General features: G+C 48.5%; 1 long non-coding RNA gene across 2 annotated transcripts; it reads right to left on the bottom strand.

Annotated features, from left to right (window-relative positions):
• Positions 1-400: 400 nt before the first annotated feature.
• LOC119658895 lies at positions 401-2,073 on the bottom strand. 2 transcript variants are annotated; one of them, XR_005250299.1, is made up of 3 exons: positions 1,361-2,073; positions 805-1,262; positions 401-686 (listed from the first exon to the last, which is right to left on the bottom strand). It is a non-coding gene; the product is annotated as an uncharacterized LOC119658895 (long non-coding RNA). The 2 variants fall into 2 exon arrangements; XR_005250298.1 differs by having other exon boundaries at positions 401-690.
• Positions 2,074-13,022: the final 10,949 nt, after the last annotated feature.

The raw sequence follows: 13,022 nt of genomic DNA on the forward strand, positions 1-13,022 counted from the left end.
TGGCAATGTTGAGATAGGCGAGACGCGACCAAACAGCCCAGTCGCCGGACCACCTCCATTCAAAGCTTGTACGCTGTTTGTTCGTTGATTATTCGACTTGTTCCCTGAATGTCGACCACCCCCGGATCGGTTCATCACATTCGCTGCTGGCGATGAGATCGTTGAAGAAACAGATTGCGGAGACAACATGGGATTACCATTGCCAACGCACCGACTTGTACTCACTGTATTCGCATTATGTGCATGTGAACGCTGCCAGGCACCTCGATTTTGATTGCTTTTTCGACTTGAATGCATGCCGCCTCCGTGGCCGAAGAAGCTGTTCGGCGGACTTGACCCATGTGCGTAACGCTCAGCGTTATTCCGGTTGGCTGCAATCCTGTTGTGCGAATAGGTCATTTTTCCTAGATTACTAGAATGGTGACTGCTTCTCTTCCGAAATTTACGCGCCGAAGCTTTCCACAATACGCTTGAAATCTCCAAGATTCAAACTCACAGAGCTACAAAGCTAGCACGCACCGTCTGCGGATCCTTACTCCTTACGATTCCAAATATGCTTGGCTTTAGGTTTTAGAAATAAACTTAACTTTATATCACACACTGTATAGTAGGTTTAGTTACAAATTGTCCTTCGCGCTCTCACTTCACTTTATCGAAAGGATCTCCTCCTGCTAAACCAAATCAGTCTGTCTTTGTTGTTTCAATGATGCAGAACAGATCATTAATATTATATGAAAAAGAAATCACACACAAAAACCTCGGTCGGCAGAAATTATAAAATAAAATTAAAAAACTTTTCCTTACGTTGTTGCGTAGAATTACTTGCGTTCTCTCCTTAGCGATTACCAGTAAAAAATAAAAATTTAAAATTATCAATAAACGAAAAAATGCTTTCTTCTGGCTTTTTCTTATCCCGTATTACTCTCAGGGGGTGAGTTTGCAGTCGTACTCGCCACTGCTTCCTGATTATCTCTCGTTATCCTGTAGAATGAGTGTAGTTGTTTGTGGTGTGTTGGTTTTATCTTTATCTCGTTAAATTCAAATTCTGTCGCACGAATATCACAGCTTTCTTATAGCATTCTATATAAGACTTAAATTGAATTTTATTCGCTGATTGGTGATTTGTTTAATTATTTATACATTTACTTTGTACTGAAGGCGTATTATTTATCTTTATTTTATTATGGTTCTTATTATCTTCTTTCCAACATTAACTCGGCGATATTACTCCTAAGCGCACACATGGAGATTTTCGATATTTTCTGAAAAGAGAAAAAAGGAAAGATCCCAGTTAATACAGCCTCGATCAAAGGTCCTAGTGAACTCCTAGACTAAACACCCCCTCAGAACTCCCAATTACCAGTTACGGCTGGAGCTCAACATTCCACGAATTCGTATATTCTAAGCCTTCAACTTTTCAATTATCAAAACTACCCACGAACAAGCCTACTTGGATCCCAAAAAAATCTTCTATTTCTACAGTAATTCGCGGTTTGACGGGTGAAGTGAAGAAACTGAAATCGATTAGTTGCTTGATGGTATTAAGAAAGTCATTGCACTTAGTGGTAACACGAGAATTTGGAACGATATCAATTTTTCTAAACAACAAATTATTAAATAGCGACTGTTACAGTTGCGGTTCATTAATGTAATGAGATTAATTCGAGGCGGACAAATTTCAATTTTTTTGGACACACGAAACGGCGACTTTGTGCAAAAATACGGAAGTAAATATTTTACGTTGCTCACTTTACGGCTGAGTGGGGGATTAGGTAGTTGGGGCCACATGGCTCCAAATTACCCATCAAAGGACAATCGTAAGTTGGTAGCACTGTAAGTAAGCGCCTTGTTTGATAAAATACTCGAGATACAGGTTAAGGCTACACACGAGAGACCGCAGGGTCAGACTGGAATGCAGTTCATCCAGCTAACGAGGATCCAATTCTCTCCTTGTAATGTTTCAGGGGCAAACGACTCTGGCAAGGGATGAACTGAAGCAATAGCCCTGGGACCGTCCTCCCTGCGCTGAATAAGTACTAATAGGACCCTATGGATGGCTCAAGTTAAACCCGAGCCTCAAGTTCCCGCTGATGTGGCTATGACAAGTGCTCCCGATTCAACAGTGAGATCGCGTCCGCATCCTTGCAGGCTCCCGACGATAGACTTTCACCGGAAAGTACCCGGGCTAACAGTCATTTCGGGACCTCTTTGTGTCGTTAATTACAAACTGTAAGGAGTTTTTCAAGCGGTTTCACTACAGCCTCTCCGTGGTAATGCCGCAGCATCTATTAAAAACATACCGGTCACCGCTGAAAATTATAAGCGTGCATGGGATCGGTAGTACAAATCCGGACGCTTCCTCCTGTGTATCATCGACGCCCGCCACCGCTGAACTGCAGGCCTTTCCGACCTCATGTCGTCCGAGCGGCCCCGAATTGAACGTCGCCTCGCCACCGAAACAACTGTTCGTGTCAAGGCAAGCGTACTCCACGACGCCCGACGAAATTCTGGCCTATATCAGAAGCAAAACTAACTGAACTTTGTCACCTCTTTCCTGTGTGAAGCTGACGAAGCATCAATCTTCCTTTTGGCCACAGGGGGTCTTCGTTAAGCCTTATAAGAGATCTAAGCTTCGTGAAAATTTCCGGCCCGCCCGCCTGCCTCGCCGAACTTGAAAGATTCCAATAACTATACGCTATTTTATCAAAATCTAAGGGGTCTAAGGACCAAGCTGTCGGATTTCAAACTGTCTGCCTTAGCATTCCAATATCATGTCATCTGCATTTCCGAAGCCTGGCTGGATGACAGGATTTCAGATTCTGAGCTCCTCGAAGGTTACTCTGTCTTTCGTTGTGACAGAGACAGCGTTGCGCTTGGCAAGACAACTGGCGGAGGTGCCCTAATAGCTGTTAAGTCCCCTCTCCGTGCCGAGATCATCTTTTTCTCCACCTCCTCCTCCTACGATTCTGTTACCATACGTGTCTTTCCGCCAAACGTATTCCCTTTATCATATCGTGTATATTTTCCCTGCCTAAGCCCGCCTTCTCTGTACGAGGATTTCTTTGATAGATTATCAGAAGCCCTAATGGTTTTGTTTCCCTCACTTCCTTTCATCCTATGCTCTTCTGGCCTTCCCACCCTTCCCTTCCTCTATCCACTTTCATGTACACCTGTGGCGCCCTCCAGTTTTACCTTTCTAGACTCCACTCTCCTGTCGCTCGCAAGCCTACCAATTTCAACTTTCGAAGGTCTGAACACAGCCCTGATGTCAATCAACTGAGTCCCCCTCCTCTCTCCATTTACGTGTGACCAACCACTCAACACTTTCTACACCATTTTATCTGATCTTCTTCCTTGTTACGTTCCCTCCTCTCATAAGTGCTTACGCTCTCACCCCGTCTGGTTCACCACTGAAATTCACAAAAAACTACGTCAACAACAGACTGCCAGAAAGAAGTTCTTGTCTTCTGGCAATGTTGCTGACTTAGTTTTTTTTCTAATCCCTTCGTTACTCGGTCAAATCCTTAATACGTAAGTCCAGAAACGAATATTTGTCCAGCGTGGAAGACTCACTCGCGGAAACCTGAAACCTTTCTAGGCCCACATTCGCCACTTCCGCTGCCCTGCCCAGTTATCCCCCCGTCCATTAAATTCTCTGGCTGCTCAGCAAACTCCCCCCCAACCATCTTGTGATTTACTCTGCCGCTAGTTTTCGTCAGTCTATGTTCCCCCTCCTTCCTCCGAATCCCTCCCGATAGTGGATGTAGCCTGCCCCGCATCGCCTACCATTCCCCTTCTTACCCCTATCCTTGTCGAATATCTCATTGGCAAACTTGATGCCAATGTCGGACCTGGCTACGATGGTCTTCCAAACCTCTTTTTGCTCAAAACTGGTAAGTCCATATCCCTTCCCCATTTTCTTATTTTCAACAAAAGCCTCGAAGAGAACCATTTTCCCAGCTTGCGGAAAGAGGCTCTCATTATTCCCATTCACAAAAGTGGCGATCGTTCGCTTGCCGAGAATTACCGTCCCATTTCCCTCCTCTCCTCCTGTTCCAAAATCCTGGAAAGATATGTCAGCGACTGGTTGTCCGTCCACTTTGGCCAACACATAGTGAAAGAGCAACACGGCTTTGTTAAGCGTAGGTTCACTGCCTCCAACCTGTTTGACTTTATCAACTTTGTCGCCAAATGTCTAAATTCACTGCAAGAAGTGCATACTATTTACACTGACTTCTTCGACACTGTAAATCACAAGATACTTCTATCCAAACTCTCATTCCTAAACGTTCCCATACCACTTGTTTTATGGCTTGCCTCGTACCTTTCCAACCGATCCTGCCCCTGTGCGGAGTTGCCAAATCTCCCATCAGGCGCGTCCCTTCGTGCGGATAAGGGAATGCTCGGCGAATGTGTCATGGGCATGCATATGCACGCATCCGGAGATGTGCGTGTATGGGCATGCTTATGTGCAGGCCGGGTAGGTGGGAAGTAAACGCCCACCCGTGGATAAAAATTGGCTATGGGAAGGACACCCAGAAATTAAACCAAATATGGGAGAGGAGAAAAGTAGTTTTTTTACGGTGCAGGGCTTCGGAAACCCAGTGCCGGCGGTTTTTGGGAGTGAGCAAGCGGGCTCCCGGCCGTCGATATCCAACGACCGCAGTGCCTCAGTAGTGGGAAACTTGGCTACTGTGGCATCTAATGCTACAAGAGACAATGGTGGATTGGAAATTAGGTCCACACCGGATCCCTTTAGGAGGAGTTCGAAGCTTGGGAGATCACCACCGAGAACAATGGTTCTTTTTGGTAGTCGAGATTCGTCGCGGGACTCTGAAAGAAATACGAATAGTCCCTTAATCGAGATCATTCCTTGTGGCGCAAGGCGCGAAAGCAAACGAGAACATACCGGAATGGCGTTCGTTACACTTGGGGAACGAATAAATGAACTGTGAGTTCATCAAGGAGAGGCGGAATATCCATCAAAATATTCGAGCCTTGATAAGAGGCATTAAATTGTCTTATATCAGGGCACTCGAAGAAAAGAATTCCCAAGCGTCAGTTGGCAAGGTCACAAGGGAAACGCAGGTGACGCCTCCCCGTGATAAAGCAGGCGGGAAGACAGGAAAACGGGCTAGAGACGGTACCAGCGAGCCTCTTGGACCACAGCAAGTCCCGAAGAAGAAAAAAGCCTCTTCACCAAAGAAGGCGGAGTCGGCGAGAGTACCCGCGAAAGTCGGTAATCTCACGATTGCAGCCACAACACCTACAAAAGTGGAAGAAACCAACGCCCGGAGGCCCGAACAATGGACTAAGGTGAGCAACAAGAGGAAAAAGGACAAAAAGAAGCTCCGCCCGGAAATAATAATTATTTCCAAGAAGGGAAATATGTTCTATGCCGACATCCTCCGAAAGGTGAAGTCAGACCCGGAATTGAAGGATTTGGGGGATAATGTGAGCCGTATTAGGCGAACACAGAAAGGGGATCTGATGCTGGAGTTAAGTAAATCCGCGGACAAGTCGGCCGATAACTTCCGCGGGAAGGTGGAAAGTGTACTTGGAGAGGAAGCTGAGGTAAGAGCTCGGAAACAGGAGATAGTGGTTGAGTGCAAGGACCTAGATGAAGTCACCTCACGGGAAGACATCTGTGCTGCGCTAAAGCAGCAGTTCAACCTTGGCGATATAGACCAGAGTGCCATAAAAAGGATGAAGGCATATGGTGGCACACAGACCGCTATTATTAGTTTGCCGGCGGAATCAGCTATTAAGTTGATTACCGCGGGCAAGGTAAGAGTAGGTTGGGTCGTGTGCAGGCTCAGGGAACAAATCTCTCTAAAGAGATGCTTCAGATGCCTCGATTTCGGCCATTTTGCGGCGGCATGCACTAGCCAGCATGATAGGTCGAGGAGTTGCAGGAAGTGTGGGGAAGAGGGCCACCTCATCAAAGATTGCACCGGAGATCCACGGTGTATGTTATGCAGTGGGAAAGAGGGCGTGGACGGCCGGCACATTGCGGGAAGCAGCAGATGTCCGGTATATAGGAGGGAGCTGAACCGCACAGGAAAATGAGATTGATACAAATCAATCTCAATCACTGTGAGGCAGCTCAGGACCTGCTCTCGCAAACCATTCGAGAGTCGAATGTCGATGTCGCGGTTATTTGCGAGCCATACAGAAACTACGGCGGTGCGACTTGGGCGGTGGATGCGTCTGGCAACGCCGCAATCTGGGCGTGCGGAAGACAGGCCATTCAGGAAGTCATGGCCCCCCCGGCAGCCGGTTTTATAAGGACGAAGGTCAACGGTGTCCATATTTACAGCTGCTACGCTCCTCCTAGTGCAACCTTAGCACAATATGAGGAGATGTTAGACAGTCTGGTGTTGGATGCTAGAGACCGCAGCCCTAAAATCATTGCGGGCGATTTCAACGCGTGGGCCCTGGACTGGGGAAGCCGATCGACGAACACCAGAGGCCAAATTCTGTTGGAGTCATTTGCGGAGCTGGACATCGTGCTGGCCAACGTTGGATGCGTGCCCACCTTTCGAGGAAGAGGGTCGGGTTCGATCGTTGACCTGACATTTGTTAGCACTTCACTGGTGAGGGGGATGGCTTGGCAAGTGAGTGAGCACTACACCCACAGTGACCACCAGGCCATCTTCCTCCACATTGGGAACCGGGGAAGCAGTCAACGACGCTCTGGAGGTGGAAAGGCTAAGGCGGTTGGCTGGTCTATCGGAGCTTTCGACGAGGAGATATTCCTGGCCGCATTGGAGGGAGCCCATGATCCGGATGGAACAGCGGTGGAAAGGGTCACACAGCTGTCTCAGCGTGTAACCGAAGCATGCGACGCTACGATGCCACGACGACGTTTGCACCACGGCAAGAGGCCAAACTACTGGTGGAACACGGAGATCGCTGCCTTGAGATCCTCTTGTCTCCGAGCGAGGAGACTTTCCCACAGGACAAGAGGAAGGCCGGAGCACCAGGAGCGTGAGGAAGAATACAGGGATCTGCGAAGCAACCTTAAGAAGGCCATTCGGAGAAGCAAGCGGGAATGCTACCAGAAGCTCTGCATGGAGGCTAATACGAATCCGTGGGGTACAGCCTACCAAATTGTAATGAAGAAGATCCGCGGGCGAAAATCACCTCAGGTGACATGCCCACGGCTCTTGTTGCAAATAATTGCAACTCTTTTCCCGCAGCAGGAGCAGGACGAAAGAGAACCCCAACTGGCAGCTCAGCAGGACGTCTTCTCGATCCCTGATGTTACCGAAGAGGAACTTTGGGAAATCTGCAGACGTATTGGGGACAGCAAGGCTCCGGGATTGGACGGAATTCCGAACAGGGCTCTGAAGGTGGCGGTCAAGGCCAGACCAAGGTGGTTCGCAAGCACATTCGAATCGTGCATGGCGGAAGGAGTGTTTCCCGCCCAGTGGAAGAGGCAGAAACTGGTCTTGCTACCGAAGCCTCGAAAACCACCCGGCGTGCCCTCTTCATATCGCCCTATTTGTCTCTTAGACACCATGGGGAAAATGTTGGAGAGGGTGATATACAACAGGCTGCTCCCGTTCATCGAGCTTGCGGGTGGTCTTTCAGAGCGGCAATATGGGTTTCGGCGAGCCCGTTCTACGGTCGATGCAGTAGCAAAGGTCGTGGAGTTGGCTCGAAATGCGATGGCCATGGGCAAATGCTGTGCTCTGGTGACGCTGGACGTCAAAAATGCTTTTAACTCAGCCAACTGGGGCTGGATTAAGGGCGTTTTGGCCAAACTGGGTGTTCCTAGCTACTTGGCTCGGCTCATCGAGAGTTACTTTTCGGATAGACTTCTCTGGTACGAGACGGACGACGGGCCGAAGGAGTACATTGTGACAGCAGGTGTGCCTCAAGGTTCTGTATTGGGACCGCTGCTGTGGAACATAATGTACGACGGAGTGCTTGGCCTTCGCGTGCCGGAGGAGACAACGCTGATTGGTTTTGCGGACGACTTGGCGGTAATTGCAATTGCAAAGCATCCCGAGGACGTGGAGCTTTATGCAAATGAAGCCATTCATACCATCAAGTCATGGTTACGAATGGCCAAGCTGGACCTGGCGGACGAAAAGACGGAGGCGGTCCTCATTACCAACCGTAGGAAGAACAACACGGTTACCATCCGGGTTGGTAATCGTGAGGTCGTCTCAAAATCGGTTGTCAAATACCTGGGGGTGATGATCGATGCCAAGCTGAGTTTCAAGGGACACTTGGATTATGCGCGAGAAAAGGCAGCAAATGCCAGCTCATCCCTTGCAAGGATGATGCCTAACGTGGGAGGGCCGAAGTATAGTCGCAGGCTACTCATCGCGGGAGTGGTGAGGTCGATCCTGCTATACGCGGCCCCTGTCTGGGCGGGAGCGTTGAACCACGCGGTCAACCGGAGGAAGATATGTTCGGCATACCGGCCAATTGCGCTAAGGGTGTGCAGCGCATTTAGGACGGCGTCGACGGAGGCAGTGTGTGTTATCGCAGGAATGATCCCTATAGATCTTCTAGCGAGCGAGGCACACTGGCTCTACGAAAAACGGAAGGCAAATCCAGCCGAGGTGAATGCGGATTTCCGAAAAGCCATCAGGAGAGAGTTGTGTGGCAAGTGGCAACAACGATGGGATAACTCCGACAAGGGCAGGTGGACCCATACATTGATCCCGTGCATCGAGAAATGGGTCAACCGGAAGCACGGAGAATTGAATTACCACCTGACACAGTTCCTTACGGGACACGGTGGCTATAGGAAGTACTTGCATCGCTTCGAGTTGGACGAGTCTCCCAACTGTCCTGAATGCGGTGCTACACTCGAGGACCCGGAGCACGTTATGTTCTATTGTCCCAGATTTCTACAGCAGAAAAGGAGGTTGAACAGCATCTTAGGGGCGGACATCGAGCCCTCCAACCTGGTGGAAGAGATGTTGAAGTCGGAGGAAAACTGGATGGCGGTAAATGAGGCAGTAGCCGTGGTGCAGGCAAAACTCCTGGAGTTGGATCGAGCTCGGAAGGCGGCGCGACGGAGACGTGACATGGACGAGCTGGTATAGCGAACCAGAGCCTCCCCCGCGAAGTAATACTTCACGGTGGTCCCGCGGGGAGGGGCGGAAGAGTGGGGGTGGTTTTAGTGGGTGTGAATCCCACACACTGCTGCAACCTGGCGCAGCAGCGTCTTTCTAAGATTTCCACCTCCATCCATAAAAAAAAAAAAAAAAAAAAAAAAAAAACCGATCCTGCCACGTTTCTTTTGACGGCTGTACTTCCCGCTCCTTCTCCCCCACTTCTGACGTCCCACAGGGGTCTATTATGGGGCTTTGCTATTTTTATTTTTTATTAACAACCTTTCTCCCCTCCTTACTTGCCCCTGTTTGCTCTATGCAGACGACGTTAAGCTGTTTTCCGCTATATCGTCGCCTATGGACTGTGTTTCCGTTCAGTCTAACCTAATCTGGTTCGTTGGTGCTCGACTAATGGTTTAGCGCTAAACATCAGAAAGCGTCACTCTATGTGCTACTCCCTAAAATCCTCATCCACTTCTTTCTTCTACTCTCTTAACGGACATTCCTTATCCTACTTAAATTCCACCCAAGACCTCGGAGTCACTTTCGACAATAAGCTCCGCTTTCACACTCATTGCCTCGATGTCAGGCTTTATACTTCGCTCCTCCTCTGATTTTGACTCCATCCAACCCTCCTTAGCTTTCTTCAATTCCCTCGTGAGGAATACCCTCGAGTATTGCTCCGTGATCTCGTCACCCTCCCGTAACTGTGATTGCCTTGCCCTTGAAAATGTGCAACGTAAATTCATCCGTTGCCTCTTCTTTAAGAAAAACTTCCCTCGTGTGGATTACCCCTCCCGCCTCCGCTTTCTGAACCTTTCCTTCCTACAACAGCGTAGATCCTATCTGGATCTATGCACATTCTTTAAACTTTAAACGAGTTTTTGAAAACTTGGATTGAGACGTTGGAGTTTGTTGAGCGTCCAAAGCTCGTTGCCAGCTCCCAGAGTCACATCAAGCCATCTGCAGTGGTCATACCCTCGCCTCCCGAGTTCCTGTAAGGTGCCCCTACTGTGAGGAAGGGCACTTCCAGCTCCCAGAGTCACATCAAGCCATCTGCAGTGGCCATACCCTCGCCTCCCGAGTTCCTGTAAGGTGCTCCTACTGTGAAGAAGAGCACTTTATTGCTTTCTGTCTGAAGTTCGCTTCGATTGCTGTTTTTGAATGCAAACGGGCATCTCCATGATCCTCTGGGTTGGAGCTCGCTCGTAACGGTTGGATTGAAAACCTACGTGCAGAGTGTCTGTAGAACGCTAGATCGGCACGTCCACCGAAAACCTACCGCGAACCGAGATCCATGGTTTTTGCGACCAATACGAACTCCCTTATGGTGCTGTTGTGTATCTAAGGATCTTCCCCGTGGAAGGAGAATCTCGCTGCGTGCTCCTCATCTTCAAGACGAAAAATGCACCGCTTAGAAAGGGTATCGCTACCACAACTCGAGCTGTGTGCTGCATAGCTACTCGTTCGTCTAGTTCGGAAGGTGCAGGCTGCTCTTTCGATGGATGAGCTAATTTGTCATCTCTGGTCGGATCCTCATGGATCCATAGGCAACCTACGTAGTTACAGACAACTCTCCGTGCCTCAAGCTTACTGGCATCACGAGAATGTACACCGACGGACGCGCTCCATCCATCCCCAGTCGACGAACAGGGAGATGTCTCCTCCTCTCAACGTGAATTTACTGAGCTTTCACCGCTTCACTTAGATTTAGGTCTAAAGCATTGGTTCAAGCAAGAACAACGCTTACATTTTAGTACGGGGCTACGAGACGTTGACGCTGGGACGCCGATTGCGCGGAAGCCCATTCTGCGAAATGCGCATCATGCACTCTACATAGAGGAACACATGACAGTGCAACGGTTAGACGCACGACGAATGCAACATAAGCTGAACGTGTTTATGAAACTTGGATCGAGGCGTTGGAATTTGTTGAGCGCTCGGAGCTCGAGGCCAAGATTAACGCTATTTTCAAGCGTAACTCTAGCTCCCCCTTTCCACGCTCCAATTTTCGAAAAACAGTCCTGGTCGGAAACTGGAGAGTGGAAACTTCTTCGAATTGCGGAACGAAGATAGTCGAAGAAGCCCATACCATACAACGGGAAAATCTTGAGCTCTTGCGTCATACAAACCAAACGACCTCCTTCGACCCTTGGGTGTAATCGCAATTATTTTTAGTAGCTTTGTCCTGATGAAGGGGGTAAGTTGCTCCCGAAATATATATTTACATTGGAAACTAAAAATTGGTCACATCAAGCCATCTGAAGTACTTATATTCGCGAGCAATGCCTCTCGAGCTTCGTAAAGTCTCCTAATGTGAGGAAGAGTACTATATTGCTTCCTGTCCAAGAGTTCGCTTCGATTGCTGTTTTTAAACGCAAACGGTTCACCGTCTGGGGGCGCTTGTGTATTAATTGGTTGGGGCCGCGCATATGAAGAACGCCTGCCGGACCAGGAAGACTTTCCGGATTTGCCATGAACGGCATTACCCGCTGTTACAAGCAGCACAGCTGACTCTATGCCCGTCCACCCCGATCGAGACACCCGTTTCGCGCCGCTACGTGGGAACATTTTTCTCGGCCCCGCTCATGTCCTCGTATTTTCGGATCTCCCTCGACGCGAGGAGGTTCGTGATCTTATTGATCCTCGTTCGGAAGCAATTTTTGTACCACGCACAATGGGAACGTCCACGGAAAATCTTTAGCAAACTGAGATCCACGGTTTGCGACGCATCGGAACTCGCTTATGGTTCTGTTGTGTACTTAAGGACCTTCCCCGTGGAAGGAAAATCTCGCTCATATCCAAGAAGAAAGTTGCACCATTTACACTGCAGGCTGCCCTTTCGATAGATAAGCTAGCTCCTACGGTGACACTTTCATGGATCCGTGTTCAGAACGGACAACTTTCCAATTTGGTGTTAATTCCGTGTTTCTGACAGTCACAATGAATCATAGAGCAATCATTAGACTTGAAGATGGCGACATCCAAATTTTTTCAGTCAAGATCGATTAACATATTTGGGGTGGGATTGGAGGGTGACATAAGAAACAAAAGTTATATAGCGCCGATGTGCGGAGGAGAAGGAAAATGGTCCTGCGCAACTAATAAAGTTGTTGGCGACAGTCATGGAAGGGTGGCATACCACCTTATCGATGCGTACATGCGAGGGTGCTAATACCTCGGAGTCCATCCATATACGGAGAGGCATCTTCCAGCCGGATTCGCTGACTCCCCTTTGGTTTTGCATGGCACTGAACCCCCTTTCACTCAAGACTTCCTTGCTTATCGTAAGAGGGATATAATTTTGTGGGCTAGCCACCAGCAAATTTTGAATCGTCAGTGCACTCAAACAAAGTACAGCCCTGAGCTTCACAGTCTCCCGCAGATCTATTTATCGCTACACCTGCAGTTACTGCAGATCTGCTGCTTCCACGTGTCTGGAAATCTTAGGAATCCGGAACCTTTTCCAGAGGGTGAAAGTGGAGGATGATCGTCAAGATCTCAAAGAAGGGGTCCCGTTTTCAGTGCGACGATAAAAGGGTGTCTAAGTGCTCCCTGCCGTTGCAAACAAAATAGCTAAAATAATTCTGGAACGCAACAAAGAACATCTCGAAAGCTTGATCGACAGAGAACAGACTGGTTTCTACTCGGGATACTCCTGCATTGACCACATCAATACTCTACGGATCTTTTTGGAACAGTGCGCAAAGGTTAGATCTTCGCCCCACCTGCTCTTAGATAGCGTTAACAAGGAGTGTATTATCAGAGCCAGATATGATGGCGCAAAATTGCACGTACTGAACCAAGGTAATATTTCATATTTGGGGATGTTGTGTATTAAGGTCTTGCCCCTTTATCCCATAACGACAATGAGCGCTTTTATGATTAATTTTGATTTTATTTGCATGCAATATTTTTGATTTGACACCTTTTCACAAAGTGGAC

Source organism: Hermetia illucens, chromosome 6 (assembly GCF_905115235.1).
Source record: "Hermetia illucens chromosome 6, iHerIll2.2.curated.20191125, whole genome shotgun sequence".
NCBI classification, from domain to species: domain Eukaryota; kingdom Metazoa; phylum Arthropoda; class Insecta; order Diptera; family Stratiomyidae; genus Hermetia; species Hermetia illucens.